The following is an 18,028-nucleotide window of genomic DNA, read 5'->3' on the forward strand; positions in this document are numbered from 1 at the left end:
GAATGCAACAGATTTCCTCTGGTTCATGTGCTTTTGAAATCAGAAGATCCCTACAGTTCAAGTGCTGTGAACCTTTTAGTCTAACCTTTATGGATATTGATCTGCATTTAACAATTCAGATAATGAATAATTATTTGTTATTATTACTCATTATTCATGTAATAAGCCCATGTCTCATAATAATGTCTGTCTCAAGATTTAATAACGACTAATGGAAAATGAGTTTACTAATGTTTTGTCATATGAGCATATGTGTATAGGATTGCACATACAAATGTCTTATTTTCTCTTCATTTTGTAACAGGTTAATTTGCAAAAAACGAATGTGATTTCAAGAATGAAGGTGCAGCTCAGCTTCCACTGACAGCAGAGATTAAAATCCTTCTGCAACTCAATTGTGGCCTAAGGAGACAATAGTCTATTTATAGGCTGGTAGTCAAACACCCAAAGTTATGTGTTGTTCTGTAGAGAGTATTGGCCTGGTTCTTCTTGCACATAGTTGTAGATGATACGCGGAGGTCTAAAGAATTACATCTGCATGAATGGAAAATTAAGCCCACATGTCTCTCTAATATATTCTGTTACATTTTATAAACTTTAAATGGTCTCTATTGTAATATTTTACTATGGCGTTGCTATGATTACCCTGAACTAGGCTTCTGTCATTAGCTGAAGTGTGACATTCTTTGCAGTTGTAATCAAGATTCGGAGGTTTGTAAAGTAAGTTCATTACAGTAACAAAAAAGAAGGCAGGGGAAAAGAGTTTAATTATAAGTTCTACAAGGCAGATTTTATTTCTGTGTATCAAAATAGCCGTTATCCTGAAATCTGTCAGAAACATCAGTACTTGTTTTCCTTCTTTGGTCTGGTAACGATACATAACAAATTGCGCTCTTAAGTTTATCACTTGCCAATGTGTGGCTGAAACATCTGGTCTGACAGCTGTAGCAAGACTAGGGTTTTACTTGCTTGTTCTTTTCTTCCACCGGTTAAGCCCCTTGTCTCCTGCCTTTGAGACGCTCTGGTCTGCCAGGTAACCCCACTTTTATATGGAGGAACACTCAGGATTTGGTGTTTCCTCAACATATAAACTTCCCTACAAAGTCATAGTATCACAGTCTGCCGTCAGATGATGACTTTTCTATGCATTAGCTTTTGCATTCAGTTGCAGGTGCAAACCAAACACTGTGAGATAAATTGGACACTAGATGGGGTTTTCATTTAGAAAGGAAATTTTGGGACCGTTACTCAGAGCTCTCCTTTCTTTTTTTTGCTTATGTGGTTGCTGTGGATAGTTCTCAAATTTAAAATCAGTCTTTTGTGCTTTAAAGCATAAGATTTTCCATGTGATGTTAAAAAAACCCCAACCACCAGAAGACCATTTCCAGGTGATTTTTTTGATTGATATAGACTGCTGGTTAATAGTTTCAAACAGTACAAACCAATGCAATCATCTGCCCAGCCATAGATGGTTGCGATACTTGTAAGGAGCCCAGACACATCTCAGCTTTGGTGATGTTGCATATTCTGTTCCCTTTGTCTTTCAGTGTGTAAGTGCTTTGGCCGGGTTTCTGGTTTTGGTTTTGTTTTTGGGGTGGAGTGGAATTATTTTTGGTTTTGGCTTGGGTGTTTTTTGGGGGTGGTGGTGTTGTTTTGATGTTTTGTTTTTGTTTGGTTTTTTATTTTTTTCTTGTTTCATGTGTGTGGTTTGCTTTTTGTGTTCTACTTAGGTTTTTTTTGCGTTATTTCTCCTGCTACAAGGAACCATGCCCAAAGCCAGATGCTTTCTAGTGGTGCAACATATGATGAAGCAGAAAGAGGAACAGAAGGCTTGGGCAGATATTTTGGTATGGAAACAACACAGTACATTTATAAGGGGCAAAGTCTTGTGGCTTAAATGACTGTGCTGAGAGTATAAAGGCTTGGTGCCATTTCTCTGGCCCAGGCTAAAGTTGAGGGTAGATTTACAGAAGGTATATTTTTAAATTTCTGAAATACTGTCAATATAAACAGATCCAGAAAATCTAATCTGTTATTAGGTCTGATATCTATGCTTGCCAGAAATACGGAAATAAAAATATGTGAACAGAATTCCACAGGTTTCCACTATCTAAATTTATTTCTATATTTTGAAATGCTTTATTTTTAAAAATGCTGTAATTTTAATTTTAAAATATGTTTATTAAAAATGTTTTTTGCTAAGAAAATGTTATTTTCTTAAATACTTTTAAAATCTGCACTTTTAGATCTCTCTTTGCAAAAATATCAGAAAAAATGGGAAAGCTGTAAGTGGCAGTGGAAAATACTTTATATTCCCATGTGTTTTCAAAAAAGACAAAGAAAAAGCAGCATTGGAGGTTGTTCATGTCCTCTTTTGGAGACTTTATGTGACTTCATTCAAGGATGTTTTCTGTAGAAATGTATTGTAATAATCACATTTTAAGACTGCTTGCGAACATATCTTGGCTGTAAAAGCTGGATGCAAAGCATATGAATCTAAAATATACAAATGAAAATAGATTATCTCTAAACATTTACGTAACTTTTTGATTTTTGGTGATGCATGCATCTCAATCCTCCTCTCCCCCAGTGACTATCTCGGGATGTCTCAGGATATACAGGAGCCTATAATTTCAAAATTCCAAATTCCAAACTGAAAAGTCACACTAAACAGAATGACTGCAAGGATTATGATTAATACCTCACATTTGAGCAGTAAAGACTACATTTTGTCCTAAGATGAAATTCATCACTCCTTCAGGAGCTCAGTACAGGAACTGCATGCCGTATACCTTCTTTTTTAAGTTGCAAGGCATGAGTGGTACTTGGGTCAACTTTGCAAGTGAGGTTGATTTTTCAGTCTGTAGTATAAATATTTATAGAGTAATAAGGCTGAAACATTTTGAGAAGAGTATCTATTTGTAAATGGTGCAGCTCTTTGAACTGATATAACTGAAGTATAAGCTATGCATTTGCCATGCCTGCTGGTTTACAGCAATATTTTGATCTTATATGCAAAGGTAACAAACAAATGCATATTTAATTTGTATTATAATATACAGAAAATTCTGAGGTTATGCTTCTTTTTTAAAACCATGTCCAACTACAGAATAAAATATGAGGTTTCAGAGAAACCAAGGCTGCAGCACGTTACCAAAATGGCAGGGATATTAATGCAAGGTTCAGTAATCTAAAGTGTCTTATTTCGGAAGTCTTAGCTGAGTAAGGACTATCTGAGCTTCACCCCTCCACTGAGGACGTGCCTAACACCAACAGAGTGAGTTTACAGTCACAGCTTAGAGAAGCCACGGGCCTCACAGTGATTTAGATTAATACATGCAAAGCAATACACAATAGGCAGCTCTATGCTTATTCATTTAAATTCAATGATAGCTTTTTAATGCGTGCATTTCTAGATGATTAGCAACTACCATTGTCCTTAAAGACTGCACTGACATTGTGTTTTACAATTACCCTCAAGCCAAATTAATGGCCCATCCATCCTGGACTGCTTCAGGAGCACCTTTGGCTCTAAGGGACTGCAGATGTCTCCCGCCCTTCAGAGTGTTTTCAGGATGAAATCGGAGGAGAAGGAAGGGTTGCTCATTTTATTTTTTTTTAAAATCAGGTATTGTTGCTTCTGTCCACAGTTATGAGGAGAGGGAAATTTCTGGAAAAAAATATTGAAACAAATAAAAATCTTTAAGCAGGAAAATAAATAGGCTGACTGGTTTACCTCCTCCTCTAGCCTTCAGCTCAGAACTCTGTGTTGCAGGGGATTTATTAAAGGTCAAGGAGGCTATTTTGTTAACAAATGGTCAGCATGCTATTTCCAAGGACATCCGCACTGGTGCACTCAAGGATTCTTGATTCCCAGTCCCATGCTGTGTCCATTAGACCATGATGCTTCTGACCCTTTGCTGGGAAAGATCCCAGGATACTGCCGGCCAGAAAGCTGACGCCAAATCCCAACTGCGGCAATTGCTTTCTGCTCACCTACATTCCACCTGCAGTTGCAATTGGATATGGTATTCTTCATTTCCGAGCCTGAACTCTTGTTTCTGTGTTACCATGCACTGCTAAACAGCTGCTGTGTTCCCCCACTCCCTCCCCACAGGTGGCTGCATTTGATAATGTCTCATGTAGGATCAATCTTGGTCCCATTGAAGTAAGTGGGATTTCTGCCAGCGTGTTCCAGAACTGGTCCTGCATCCAGCTGGTAAAGAGCTTTCAGCTCTTGCAGAAGAGGTGATCTGCACAGGCTGGCTGGTTATCCAGGTTCATTAGCAGAGATGAGACAGATTAACAGAGAGAGAGACAGAAAGAAAGAAAGAAAGGAAAGGAAGAAAGAAAGGAAAGGAAGAAAGGAAGAAAGAAAGAAAGAAAGAAAGAAAGAAAGAAAGAAAGAAAGAAAGAAAGAAAGAAAGAAAAAGAAAAAGAAAAATCCTTCAGTTTCTTCCTGCCACTGCTTACTCAGTAAGAGCTTAAATGCAGCACTGTTTCCTGTGTACTCAGAGAAACAAAAGCTAATTAAGTTGAAATCTGTCATTTTTTTCTGTTAGAATTTAAACAGGGTCAAACTTCAAGACAATTAGTGATGAGTCTAGGGAAGAAGCACACAAGCTCATCTGCAGTTGCTCAGAAACATTTCCAGAATTGATTGGCCACCTGAGCAACCTCTGCTCCGCTCTTTTCTGTGTGTGGTGCCTCTTTCCAGGCCCTTGGAATCCAGGAGGGCTGTTAGCTGAGGAAGTCTGTGCTTAAAGTAAGAGGTATGAGGTAAAATCCGGCCCTTCATGATTCAAATGGTGGGAAGTGTTCTGGGATGTGTTCACACACAGAGTCCACATGTACTGTGAAAACAAGCAACTGGGAGCTAACAGCCTGTTCATAATAATTTATATTTCTGCAAAGTAAAACACAGCGTAGAGGATATGTAGGGGTTTGTATATGTAGCACCTCTGCAGCCATGCAGTTACCATGTAGAGTAATAACCAGATACTGGTGCAGAATGACAGGGCCTGCAGTTCCCAAGCACATTTCTGCAGGAATGTTTATCAAATATCAGGCAAAAATATACACCAGCTTAAACAGGACAATTTATGAAATGCTAATACACATTAGCTGCCTCCCTGCTTTTGCTTCAAATACTTTATAACAATTTGCAACTGAATATATAACAGAAAAAAGGTAGCAGGCATTTTTAAGAATTGCTAGATGAAAGTGAAGTGTTGTTAAGACAGGAAATTACACATGTTGATATCTTGGGCCAAACTTTGATTCTTTGCCTTACAATAAAAGTGCTAACGGCTATCATTTTTTATGTCTTCCAGTGTCACAATTACATTACGTTACAGTTATGTCTGCCAGTGTTAGATACATTTCCATGGGTAGGAATGAAAGTCAGCAGTAAAAGAGCAAGCTGCTCCTTTTCTGCTTCTCTCTTACAGGTAGGTGGGCTCCATGACTTTCTCCCAGGAAAACTTGGATGTTGTTTTTTTTCCCTTTCAAAGAAAACATCCACAGACACTCAGTGTTTGGACTGTCTCTGCTAACACGTACTAGACTTGCTTCTCTCCGTGGCTAGGATTACTTTAAGTGATTTCAAGTCAAGCCCAGGTGTTGGCATGTGCAGCACTGAAACTGTTGTTTTAGCTTTGGAAGTTGACAGCTTGGGCACCTAGGAGGCTTTTGAAATATACTCACATGAGAGTCAGTGTCATTAAGGTTTACTATTCAAGGGAACACAGAACTTTGTTATGGAATTGAAGTAATATACATTTTGGGTAATGCTGCATTACAGGGAAGACCTGTAAATTCAGGTCCCAGTCTAAAATTGTTGTTCCCCTTAAGGGAAAGCCCTTGGATGTCAGCCGCTAAGGTAAGCTTTGCTCTGTTCCCAAAGGACAGCAGTGGGCCAAAGCTTTTTGAACAGCAAGTATCCAGATAAGTAATAAGAAAGTTCCAGGAAACACTGATAATTCTCCTTCAGTGGATGAAAGACTGTAATTCCCCATCTCCTAATTGGATACAAGTCAATGTTCAGAGTGTGTTCTGATTTATGTCTTCCAACACATTTTTAGTGTAGGGAAGGTAGGGTGTGCATGGTATACCTAGGGTATGCATGGGCTGTGCTGTGTGAGAGCTACTTCAGCTAATGCCAAAGAGGAAGGTGTATCTATTACTGGCTATTATATGAAAAAGGTACCACTGCTCCCAGTTACATGGGAGACCGATCTGGCCTTGATAACGTAAAATTGCACATTCTGTGCCCATCGTTCTGATTCTCCCTGTGTGTACCTGTGTAAGGCAGCGACTCTCATGTATTAGAGACGTGTGCTCAGAAAATCTGCTGGGCCTGAAACAGCGGTGGTGGAAGTGACCCAAACAGGCTGTGAGACTGCAGCATACATGAGCATTTGTGGATCTGTGAGTCAGTGGGGCACTGAGAGCAAACTCAACATGGCATGGTGCAAGAAAACTTACCAGCTGCTTTTCTAGGCAACAAGTAGAATTGCCAGTCATTGCTGGTAATCTAACCATCAGCTGTGTCCCTCCCTGGTCCATTCCCCCAGCCCCCCTACCCCCCCACCCCCACCTCCACTTTTCCAACACCTTTTTATTTGTTTTGGCAGTCCAGTCATAAAATCCAAACCAAAACCTGTAATTCTGGAGACTAAGCAGCTAAAGCTCAGGAGCTGTGATGCAGAGCAGCAGTGGGTCTTATTAAGGATTTAGCCTTAAATCACAAATTTAAAATTTGTAGTGCAGAAAAATAAGTGAACTCTAAATGTGGCTAGCAACCTAGCTACGGAATTCACCTTTTTCTGCTTGTATCTGTCATTTACTGCAAAGAAAAATTCTGAATGTATTTAAACTTCAGTTGAATGTTGCAGTGTCATCTGCAGGATGCCACTAAATAAAGATAAAGAGGATTGCTTCATTTAGATTGAAACCCGAGGTTTTAAACAGGGAAGAAATTACAGCATTTTCCAGTTTTCAGAATGTTCAGATTTTTCTGCCTGGATGGAGTTATGGACAGAAACCAAACGCATGAGAATCTTTTTACCCAGCGTTAAGGCAGTTTCAGAAGGAGAGAGTCTGAGTCTCTGCTGACATACCTCTTGCCTACACAGAAGATAACAGCAGTAGAGAATGAGAATATGCTGCTAGGTCAGAAAATCATAATTATATTCTCATTTTGGATAGAATGGACTATGCTGCTAGGTCAGAAAATCATAATTATATTCTCATTTTGGATAGAATGGACTATGAGTAAAGTATGCTGCACAAAACAGGAATGTTGCACCTTTAACTGTAGAAGAACATGAATAGGCACCAATCAACCCTTCTGAATCTGTATGTTGTTTCCTTTGTCTCTTTCCCTTCCAGCTGGTAAGTATTTTTATCTCCTGCTATATTTTTTCTTTCTCATTCCTGAGGGGATGGCATATTCTCACGTGAAGCATGCTTCAAAGCGCATTCCTGACTATAGGATTTAAAACATGGTGAAGAGGGTAACAATACTTTGTTTCACTTAATACAATCTAAACTCCATTTGGTAGAGGTGCCTTTATCTCAGGAATTCACAATTCACTTGCTGCATACTTCAGCTTCTCTCGCTGGTCCTTTTCGATGTCACTAAAGCAGCATATGAAAGTCCTCTATGATAAATGAAAACGTTCTGGAATATAAGTGGTAGGAAGCACATGCTATTTTACGCACTGATGCAATTCCATTCTGTTCCTATTAAAAGAACCTTTTTCATCGTGAGTGCTCTTGTCCTTTTTCTCCATACATGATACTAAATCTTCTGGGTTTTATTTTCCAGCTTTTGTTGTTTGCATTATATGTTCTGCTTTTGTTTAGACTATAAGGAGACCTTTTTTATTAATAACAGAATGTAGGATTACATTTATGCATAAAAGTTATTTGAAAGAGGAAAACATAATACCAAGAAACTGCCAAAATTTCAGGCATAATATGGGAAGCTTGTTTTATGCAATGTGCAACCAGTTGGCTAAATGAAATGACAGGAACTCAAAGACCTGGAAAGTATAGGTGGAAGACTGCTGTGTGTCTTCTACTATATTACGTTTTGTCATACACCGTGTTTTTTCAAAGATGAATCTTTTTTGTTTGCATAATACACACGTTTAATCACAAATCTGAACTTTGGCTGAGGCATATATATAAATAATAACAATAACAGGAACTCTTCAAGAAACATTTTAACACCAATACATGTCTTTAGAAAGTTGAGAAGATTTAAGGAAATCTTAGTCTAGAAGAAGTCACCAACATTTTAGCATCCACGCCACCTTTGCCAGTGATTTGATATATGATCCCTATAGGAGAGACAAATCCAAAATATGGAAGCTTGATCATAGCTCTTTTGGAACAATGAGAGATGTATGCATAACTTTTAATGACATATCCTAAAACATATTAGGACAAGGTGAGTTCTAAACTATCTGAGTGACTGGGACTATATTGTAGTGGGTGTCTTAACCATCTTTGTTTCAGAGATGGCAGAATGCATAAAAAATCTTATGTTGAAGTGAAAGTAATAGCGATTTTTCTCTTCTCTTGATAATGAACTAATGGAAATGGTAATGTCTTTTCTGGTTTGTATTATTTTGGGAAAAATACATCTGTGAACGTGCTGAGTGTCTATTGGAAAAAAGAAATAAGATACACAGATGTTGCATATTTGTCCCTATGTCTTTGTAGATAATGTTGCAGGAGCACAACATTTAAAGAAAAAATAAATAAAAAAAACTTTCAAAGTATTTTCTGAAATGGTGTTTTATAGACCATACACAAGGATCTTATTTTATTAGAAAAGATAATCTATCAAAGGCTATTGGCAAAAGCCATCATTATCTGCCTGTGCCATTTGTAGCTTTACTTCCTATTGAAATATGGGATCCATCTGCTCACTGATTGCAGGATAACAGCCATCATTCCCACTTGCTTACCATAAATGATATATCTGAAAGTACCAGAAATGTGATGGAGTGCAATCCCTTAAATCATAAGGGTCATTCCCTTAAATCATTTGTAGTTAATTTAGGCCAGGCTGATATGCCTCTAGAAGACTGACTAAATTCTAGCTTCAGTGAACTCAGTCTAATCTATTTGAAATTTCCAAGGTATGCACAAAACTCACATCCTCCTTTATTTATTTTCCTAAGAGCTTATTTGAATTTGTGCCCCATTTCAGTGCTGCATTGGTCTGACCCATGTGCTTCAGATCACAGCTGTGTGGTAGAGACAGCTTTGCTAAACCTTGAAATGAGCGTATCGCAGAGTTTTAAGAATCACAGTTATGAAATCTGGCACACTAAAGGCTAAATCCATGACTTGGCAACTACATGGAAGCTGGTCACAGGCTAAACGAATTTGAATGTCCCTAAAAAGGGTAAGTTATTTCTCTGTAGGCAGGTTGGTCTATTTTCAAATTCCAAGAGGCCTGTATATAACATGATCTGGAAAAGAAAATGTTATTTGAAGACTCTGACAAGAATATGAAGTCACCACCAAAAACCTAGTCTTTTGCACTCTTGTGGGTATAGGTGATATAATAAACAGCCAGCACTCAAACTGCAAGCGGGAAAGTTTCCTGATCATGTGGCGATTCATAAGTTATCTGAAAGTTAGCCCCATAAATGGATCTCCTTCCACAACCATTAGCCCTCTGTCCCTCTTCTCAACCAGTTTTCCAACCTTGTAAATAACCTAAACTCCCAAATTTTAATAAGGTGTTTGGGCACCCTGGGGAGTCTTCGATAAGCCGATCTCCAGCTTTAATTCTATTGGCTGCTATCAGTATAAATTTATGCACTCTGCCTGGCCAAAATATTATTGAAAGTTTAGTCACTTGACAACTTTCTCCTGCTGAACACACTCATGAGGTGCCAGTGAATATTATTCATTCACAAGCGGCACAGATCTGCTGAGAACGGCCAAGCGCTGCTACCTGTGGTTCCCTAATAAGCCTACACAACTTGTGATCTCCCAAACTCCAAACCAAAATTGCCTAAACTGTGTGTTGAGGATAAAGGGCTGGAGATATGTCCTTTTATTATTCAAAATTCCTTCCAAATTGTTTGAAGTGATTAAGAGAGCTAGTGAGATATAATAGACTTGCAGTCCCTGTCTCCTTGCCTTGGCAAAGAGAGCACTCTTCAACCTCCACGCAGTATGTGTCAGCAAAGTACAAAATTATTTGTGCTGCCGAAAGATTGCTGCTTCATGCGTTCATTTAACACATAATGCACTACGCAGGCATGGTCATAAATTCATTTGGTTTGAAAATGGGAAAAAAAAAAAAAAAAGCCCCGGAGCTGCACATCTATTCCATGTGACTTGACCGAAGACACACTTTCACTGCATAATTTTAGAACCCCAGTTTGCTGTCTGACCTGTGCTCAGTAGGACTCTATTAAGCAAGTTGTCTTGTTGAAATCTGCTGACCTCTCCATGATTAGTTAGGAGGTGATGTAAGCAGCACTGAAGAAATGGGGTGTAAGTCATCGTACGACATTATTCCTCACTAAGCAGCTTCTGCGTCGGAAAATAATTGATTAAAATGAAGCAGCTGCTGTTCTATAGCAGCATTTGAAATATCTAGGGCAAGTTTCAGCTAAACTTAAACCTACAGTTAACTGTATTATCTACCAAGCATTTAAAAAGTGTAGCTAAATCACTCATTTAATTTTGCAACTTCTTCTACAGAAGACTTTTTAAACATGGCATGTCTCATTGTTTCAGTGTTTTTAAATATCAAGTCTAAATATCAAACAACCTCTGTGTTGGCTGGGATGAGTTGGGGAAGAAAATTATGAAAAGCAAACAAAACCCAAACTGTTCTTTGCCCATCAAAGTGAAACTTGCTCTGAAATACCTTTCTCATGTGTGTGTGTGTCTGGTTTTTTTTTCTAGAAGCAATGAATTAGTATTGAACATGGAATATTTATTTCCATTTGCTTTGGAGTGGAAGAATAAGAATCCCATGGAATTATTTGTTGATTTACATTAAGATCTTGCCATAAACTGTGAATTCAGTTTATTTGAGATAAATTAATAACTGCAATTCCAAAGAGTCTGACTTCAAAGAAAAATTTTCAGAACCATGGCATTAAACAATTGCTAGCATGATCATGAGGAATTGACAGAAATACTTTCCTTTTTCTTATTTCCAGCTAGGAAAACACTGCTAAGCATCATTCCAATGCTTTGTAGAAACAGATGGTATGTGATAGTGAAAGACTATTTCAGACTAAAATATGCTCACTCTTTTTTTCTTATCATTCTTATCATTTTTGCCAACTGTGCTTCATTATAGTAATTTGTGTGCATATTTTCTATGGAGTCTTCTTTCAAAAACATAACCTAGACCTTTAACATTTTCTATGCTTCTGTGCTGAATCACATCAAACCCGGGTCACCAGAGGAAAGATGCTTGTATTTTCTGTGAGTGCATTTTGCCACCCTGTTCATATCATTTAAAAAATCTAGTTAAATCCACACAGACTGGTTTCATTTGTGCATTTAACCTCTGCAAAGGTAAGACCAACAAAGATATATCCAACTGTCACTGTCTTAGATCAAGATTTCAGTCTAAGCATATGGTACAGAGAGATTTAGGTGTGTATAACCCTTGAATATGGATTTGTGGCATAGAATTTCTGTTCTTACTTGGTAAAAGATGTGACTGTCAACAGTACAATTTTCTCAGCTTATATAGCTGGAAGTCTGGAATGAGCATGTATCAACATATATTATAAATAGAAAAAGACAAGACTTTAGTATGCACTCTCTTCAAATGCCCATCAGTAACACTGAGTAATTTAGTATTTAGGCCCATATTTATCCAATATATAGAACAATTTTACTAACTCCTACTACTCTTGAAGGAAAGATGCTGATTTTTGTTCTTTTTGTTGTTTGTTTCCTATAGGACAGCATGGAAGAATGAAGTGCATTTCTGTTGATTTCCTTTAGGCACCACAACTTCTGGAGACAAAGTGTTACGTCAGGATGAGTGGCTAATCTGTTCTAGCATGGCAATTCCTATGAAAATAAAAAATCTCCTTCGAGTTAAATATAAAAAAAATTTAAAAAATAAAGCTTAAAATGGCTTTTTTTTTTTTTTTTTAATATCTTCCTCTCTGTTGGCATCTTTACCAAAAGTCAGCACTGTGGCTATACTGACAATGCAAAAGAAAATATTAAGAAACAGACCGAGAAAAAAAAAGGAACTAGAAGAACAACAAAAATAATTTTTAATTAAGGTGGGTTTTACATGTGTAGGTGCCCTGGATTTACTGGATATACTAGATATACTAGAACAAGATTCAGAAAGGTAGTAGAGGAGAAATGGAAAATTCTGCTTTCCAAAAGGAGTCAAATTTAATGTTCATTATATTGAAGTGCCATTATAAACAGCTAAATCTTTCCTTTACTGATATGTGTATGGCTTTTCAGGCTGATTTTTCTAACAAGGGAAAGCTTCTTATTTGAGGATAATTAATCTCACTCACAATTTTTTTATAGGTTTGTTTCCATATTTCATGTTATTAATGTAGATTCCATCTTCCACTGTGAACTTATACTAAGTTGAATAACTATTTAGATAACCCTCAAAGGCAATACTTTCCTGCAGACATTTGACTATTGTGGTATGAATCATTAAAACAATTTACTTTAGCAAAAAGTAAAAATAAAGCCCATTTCTGAAAGAGGAGAGGCTTTCATTCCCATGTTGCCTCAGAATTTATTTGCCCATTAACAATTCCATAATAACCTAACTGGTCATATTGCATTCCTGATTCATCCAATAACTTCTCTGAAAGTTGGAAGGCTAATTGCAGAAGTGATTATTTATAATATCTGAGTGCTTTATTCAGGGCACCCATTAAAAGCATAAACAGTGGGGACAGATAAAGGTTACAACTGTTTTAATGAAAAGAAACATATGAAAGTTTTATATAAATATCACTCCTAAACTTGTCCAGATTTTACATAAAGACTTCTAAAGAAAAGAATGTTTTCCTTCAGAGGGTCCAGTATGGTTTATACTAAACAAAATGGACTATTTTACTTCCAACATAGCTATTCCACTTCACTTGCCAGTGTTGTTGACAAGATTTTCCTGTGGCATTCCAAAAATCAGATGTTTTCTTAATGACATGTTGTTTAGTGAATCGGTGAGAATTTCAGCTTGTAGTTTCTAAAAGAGAGGCCTGCAAAACCACTGCTCCAACTTCAAGTGATTTTTGTTTGGTTTGTGGGTTGTTTTTTTTTTAAAGAATCTTATTACTGGTAAATCAATCCTGGTGACTGTCTGGGATCAGAATATTTTACATTAGCACTGTTATCCATCTCCTTTTAGACGAATATAGCACCTCTGAGTGCCAGCAGGACAAATGGCATCATGCACTGTCTGCTGTTCTCTTGCACAGACTAAATTATTCAAAATTATTTTATTTGCCACAGTCAGGATTCACATGTTAAACGAAGAACTGTTTGGAAAGAATAGTTTTTACTTTCACATGTCTTCACTTTTTATATGGTGGTAAAAAAATGCAAACACACACACACAACCCCCCCAAAAAACCCCAACTGTTAGGTCGTTGTGCCAATTGTTCCCAAAAAGATGGATAACACTTTTTGTTAGTTTTTTGTTGTTAAATTGTGATGTTTCATTAGGACAGAAAAGCTCTGTTACTCAGTTTCAAACTATTTCAGTTTTAGTTTCACAAAGTGTGATTTTGGGTGGAAAGAGAAATGAAAGAAGCTGCTTAAGTCTTTTTTCTTTGTGAGTAGTGGTCTTATGCATTAATGGATAATGACACTAAGTGGGGGTGAGACCTAGGTTTAAATTGCTTGTGAGAGGCTAATTTTGCATATCTACAAAGCTGGAAAGACAATTTGGATATCTGAATATTTCATATCCTACATTAATGCACCATATGCACACTCAGTCCAGACTAATGCTTGAAATCATCCTCTGAGACAAGATCCTGGAGATTTCATTTCCAAAATGCTATTTTAATACAATTTTAAGTTTTCCAGCCTTTGTGAAGTTTTGGGTTTTTTTCTTCTGAGGAATAAAAAGTTGTGAACAGTATCATGAGAAGCAATTCCAATCCACCATGTAGCCCTAACCATGAATATTTCCCACCCCATTGGAATCAATTGTATTTTGGGGTATTCAGTGAGTCTAAGGTAAATTTTAGTGAATGAATATTTTCCTGATAGGTAAGAACATGCTAGTGTAGTTTGCTACAATTTTTCCTTAATTTAACTAGTACCCTGATTTTTTGTATTGTTTGCTGTTTTAAACCATGGTATTTCTCACTTCTTTCTTTCACTTCCCAGTCTTTGGGCAATATACAACTTGAGGCATTGCATGGACAAGCGACTCCTCCACTTTGCAGAGCCAGCTCTGTGCTGTGTCAATAGGCAGAAGTGAGGGGTGTATGGAGACCATGAGGGGACAGAAACTTCTGTGCATGGACTTGGGAGGACTAGGATGTTGCCTGACAGTGTGTGGCAAGCCGTACCTGCAGCACGTCTATTTGAGTGTTTTACGCTACACCCCCTCAAGCTACATTTGTGAAATGATCTTGGCACTTAATGCGGGTGTGAATGTAGGTATGATGTGAATGAGGATCCACATCTGGAATGTAGATGCCCTCCTGCAGAGTTAGGTAGCCCAGACATCTGTAGCTGAATACATCCCAGAGCAAAAACATACCCCTACACAGGGAACAGTGCAATGTCTTGACCTTGGAAACATTCATTATGGCTGGAGAGGGATTTTTTAGACAGAATGTTCTTACCAGCTCTAATTTTTAGTTGATGGGTAGGGCTTGTGTTTGATGTGGTGAAGAGGAAGCCATGGCAAAAGTCTCCACTGAGCTCCTCCTGGGAGACCAGGAATGAATTACACGTGACAGATGTTAGTCACTTAATGAATAATTGGAAGGGCCTCAGATACAACAGTGATGAGAGCACTGTAAGAACCCATGGAGAATATAATCGTGATGGTAACAAAAGATGGGGGAGTGTGCAGCTTCAGAGCAACATGCCAAGAACATGATCTAAGATGTTAAACTGGCTAAAATATCAACAGATCAAACTGAGCGAGGCTGAGAAATAATGTCATCCTTCAAATTGCAGATTTGGGACTGAATTTGCACTTAAAATAACAGTTTGATACTCTTCCCACTGAAGCCTGTGGCTAGCTGCCAGCTGACCTCAGTGGGAACAGACTTTGGCCAGAAGCTACCGTGCAAGTAGGATCCGCAAAGTGCTGAACTGGTACATTGGAAACAAAATTCAGTTTGTGTGCCAGAGAACACCAGGGCCAGGGCCAGCCACAAATGGCTAAACCAAATGAGAAAGGGCAACGTACAGTCCAGAATGGAGAAAGTCAAGGGCAGCAGGCAGCTGAAGAAGATAAGGTAATAAAAGATGGACTAGAGAAATAGGGAAACCAGCACCAGCATCTACTTGTAAGAGAAGGGGTTTGGTCTCTGACCAGTCAAGTGGCACAGCAGAGATGTCCTGGCTGCTGCTAATGGCAATATGGTGCTTGGGCAGCCCTGTGGAGGGCAGGTTGGATGGAATATTAAAAACAATACATTCTACTTATATCTGTTAGTATGGGCATGATGGTAGGGAAATTGTTACTCCTGTAGCCTGTAGGACTAACCACAGTAACCATATACAAATTTGGAATAAAATGTCTGCCTACCTGAAAGAATAGATAGAGCAAGGCAGGTTCTGGAAGCATCTGTAATGCTGGAGAAAACACTGATATGAAACCAAAGGAATTAATTCATTTTCTGAAGAAGACAAAGTGATAATGTAAAATGGAGCTCCAGCACTGATCTCAGCTAATGATGTGACCTGCACTTGGAGGAAATAAGCAATGACATAAACTAACTCAGTGCTCCGACTAAATAACAGATGACATCTAATGTGATTTGAGCCAACAGTTTAAATTAAGACATCACATTCCCGACAATCTATGCTCTTCTGAATGAATGCTTTAGGAAATTGTCACAATGGATCTGCCTTAGAACACAGCGCCACAAATGCAAACCACCCAGAACACTGCCATTGTTATCGCTGATGCTAGGCATTAGCTTCTTGACTTTGATGTGTGTTTGAGCTTTTCAGCTTATTAACTTCCATTGCACACAAATGCCAAAGCATTCCTAACATCAGCTTTTCATGTGAGATTTCCATCTCACTGGTATGTAAGATCACTGGAGCATGGATCACCCATCACTGGAGCATGTAATAGGGTTGCTAGAGCTGGTGGAGCTCCGTGATGACCCAAATGGTGCATCAGGAGAACAGAAGCTGATTAGGTCTAGCAGCATGACCGCAGAAACTGTATTTGCTCCGCTATGGGGGCCAGAGTCCTTGATCTAGGTCTCCTCTTTGTTTGGGTGGGGGCTAGCACAGAATTTTGCCCACATAGGAACCATGTTCCTACCGATCTGCATTTTTTTTAGCAGCCAAAATTACCAGTTGTTTGTAATGTTACTCGTGCTGCTAGTAATGGTAACTCTAACACTGAAAGTCTAAAACTTATCAAGTACAAAACCTTTTTTTCCCTTGTAGGAAGCTTAGAGTTTTTGAGTGTGCGTTGGGTTGTTTTGGGGTTTTTTAACTTTGTTTTAGAAGAAAGTTTGTCAGCATTTTAAGTACTGAAGATTGAAAAAGATATGTTGCCTTCAAAGTAAAAGTAATTGTTTCAAAAATAATGTTTCATTTCCAAGGTACACCTAACATATACATTCACCTCACTTTTATTAATATATATGTATCTGAAATCAAATATCTTATTGACTTGAAAAACAAAAGTTTTCCTTTGAAACCAATGCTTTAATTTAAAAAAATGTTTTAATTGTTAATGTCCTTTCTTTTTTTGTTATCTGCGACAGCATAAATCTGCAACATGCTTTAATCCAAAAAAATTTCTTTGTTCAGTTTTTTTTTCTATCTGAATCTAGATGTGATCAGCAATAGCATAATCATAATTAACAGAATTTGTTCTGCAGAGGTGACCTGAACTCTGCAGGGTTCAAATTTGTCTGCAGCTGCCTGTTTGGTTTCTATGGACTGAGCTGTCTGCTTGTCATTCATCAGAGTTTCTGTGGGCACATGGGAAAAGAAAAAGCAAGAAAAAAACCCCACAAATATTGTTTGGTTGGGTTTTTTACTTTGTGGGTGAGCTAACATTAGTTGAAATTCAGTCATGTTTTTCTATAGTTATTAGAATATGAAATCTTTCTTTATAAATCTGAAGTACAGAAACATGACAGAGATATATAAGAATGACAGATAACAAGGTGAAGGATCAGAGGCTTAACCAATTGCTCCCTGATGTCAAACTGAGAATCAGCAGAAATAATCATTTTGGCATCAGACAGGAAAAGTCAAAGGTCAGGATTTAATGCCGTCACAGAAGGATTCTTCAAATAAGCCAAGAAGGTGCTTACTAAAGCATGATTATTTGTTGTGTTTAGGGATTCAGAGCGAAAAATGATGTGAATAGGAATATGAGGTCTCCTTGAAAAACTAGGGGAGCTGTCTTATCTGGAAAACCTTTCCCACAACTGTTACTTGAACAAATTCATTGGAAATTGGTGGGTAGACTTCTCTTTCTTACTTTTCCTCTCCTCAGCTAATAAGATTTGTAGTGAAATAAAGAGCAATGTCCTAGTTCATTGAAAACTGGATGTGCTGGTGAACAGGAAATGCAAAATTGCTCAAGCACCAACCTGTCAGAGCAGAAGCAATGTCTTAGTTACTGTTCCAGCACAGAACAGCAAAACGTGACACCCGATGCCTCCTGTTGTAAAGGATGCTCAGCTGCAGAGCTCCAGCGTATCTTTGGGCTGGATTGCTATCCACCTGACATAAGGTGTCTATTGGTGCAGTCCTGCTTCTTATCAGTGGACCCATTAGTGCCAAGTCAATCAGAAGCTTGGATGAAGTC

This window comes from Falco rusticolus, chromosome 5 (assembly GCF_015220075.1).
Source record: "Falco rusticolus isolate bFalRus1 chromosome 5, bFalRus1.pri, whole genome shotgun sequence".
NCBI lineage: Eukaryota > Metazoa > Chordata > Aves > Falconiformes > Falconidae > Falco > Falco rusticolus.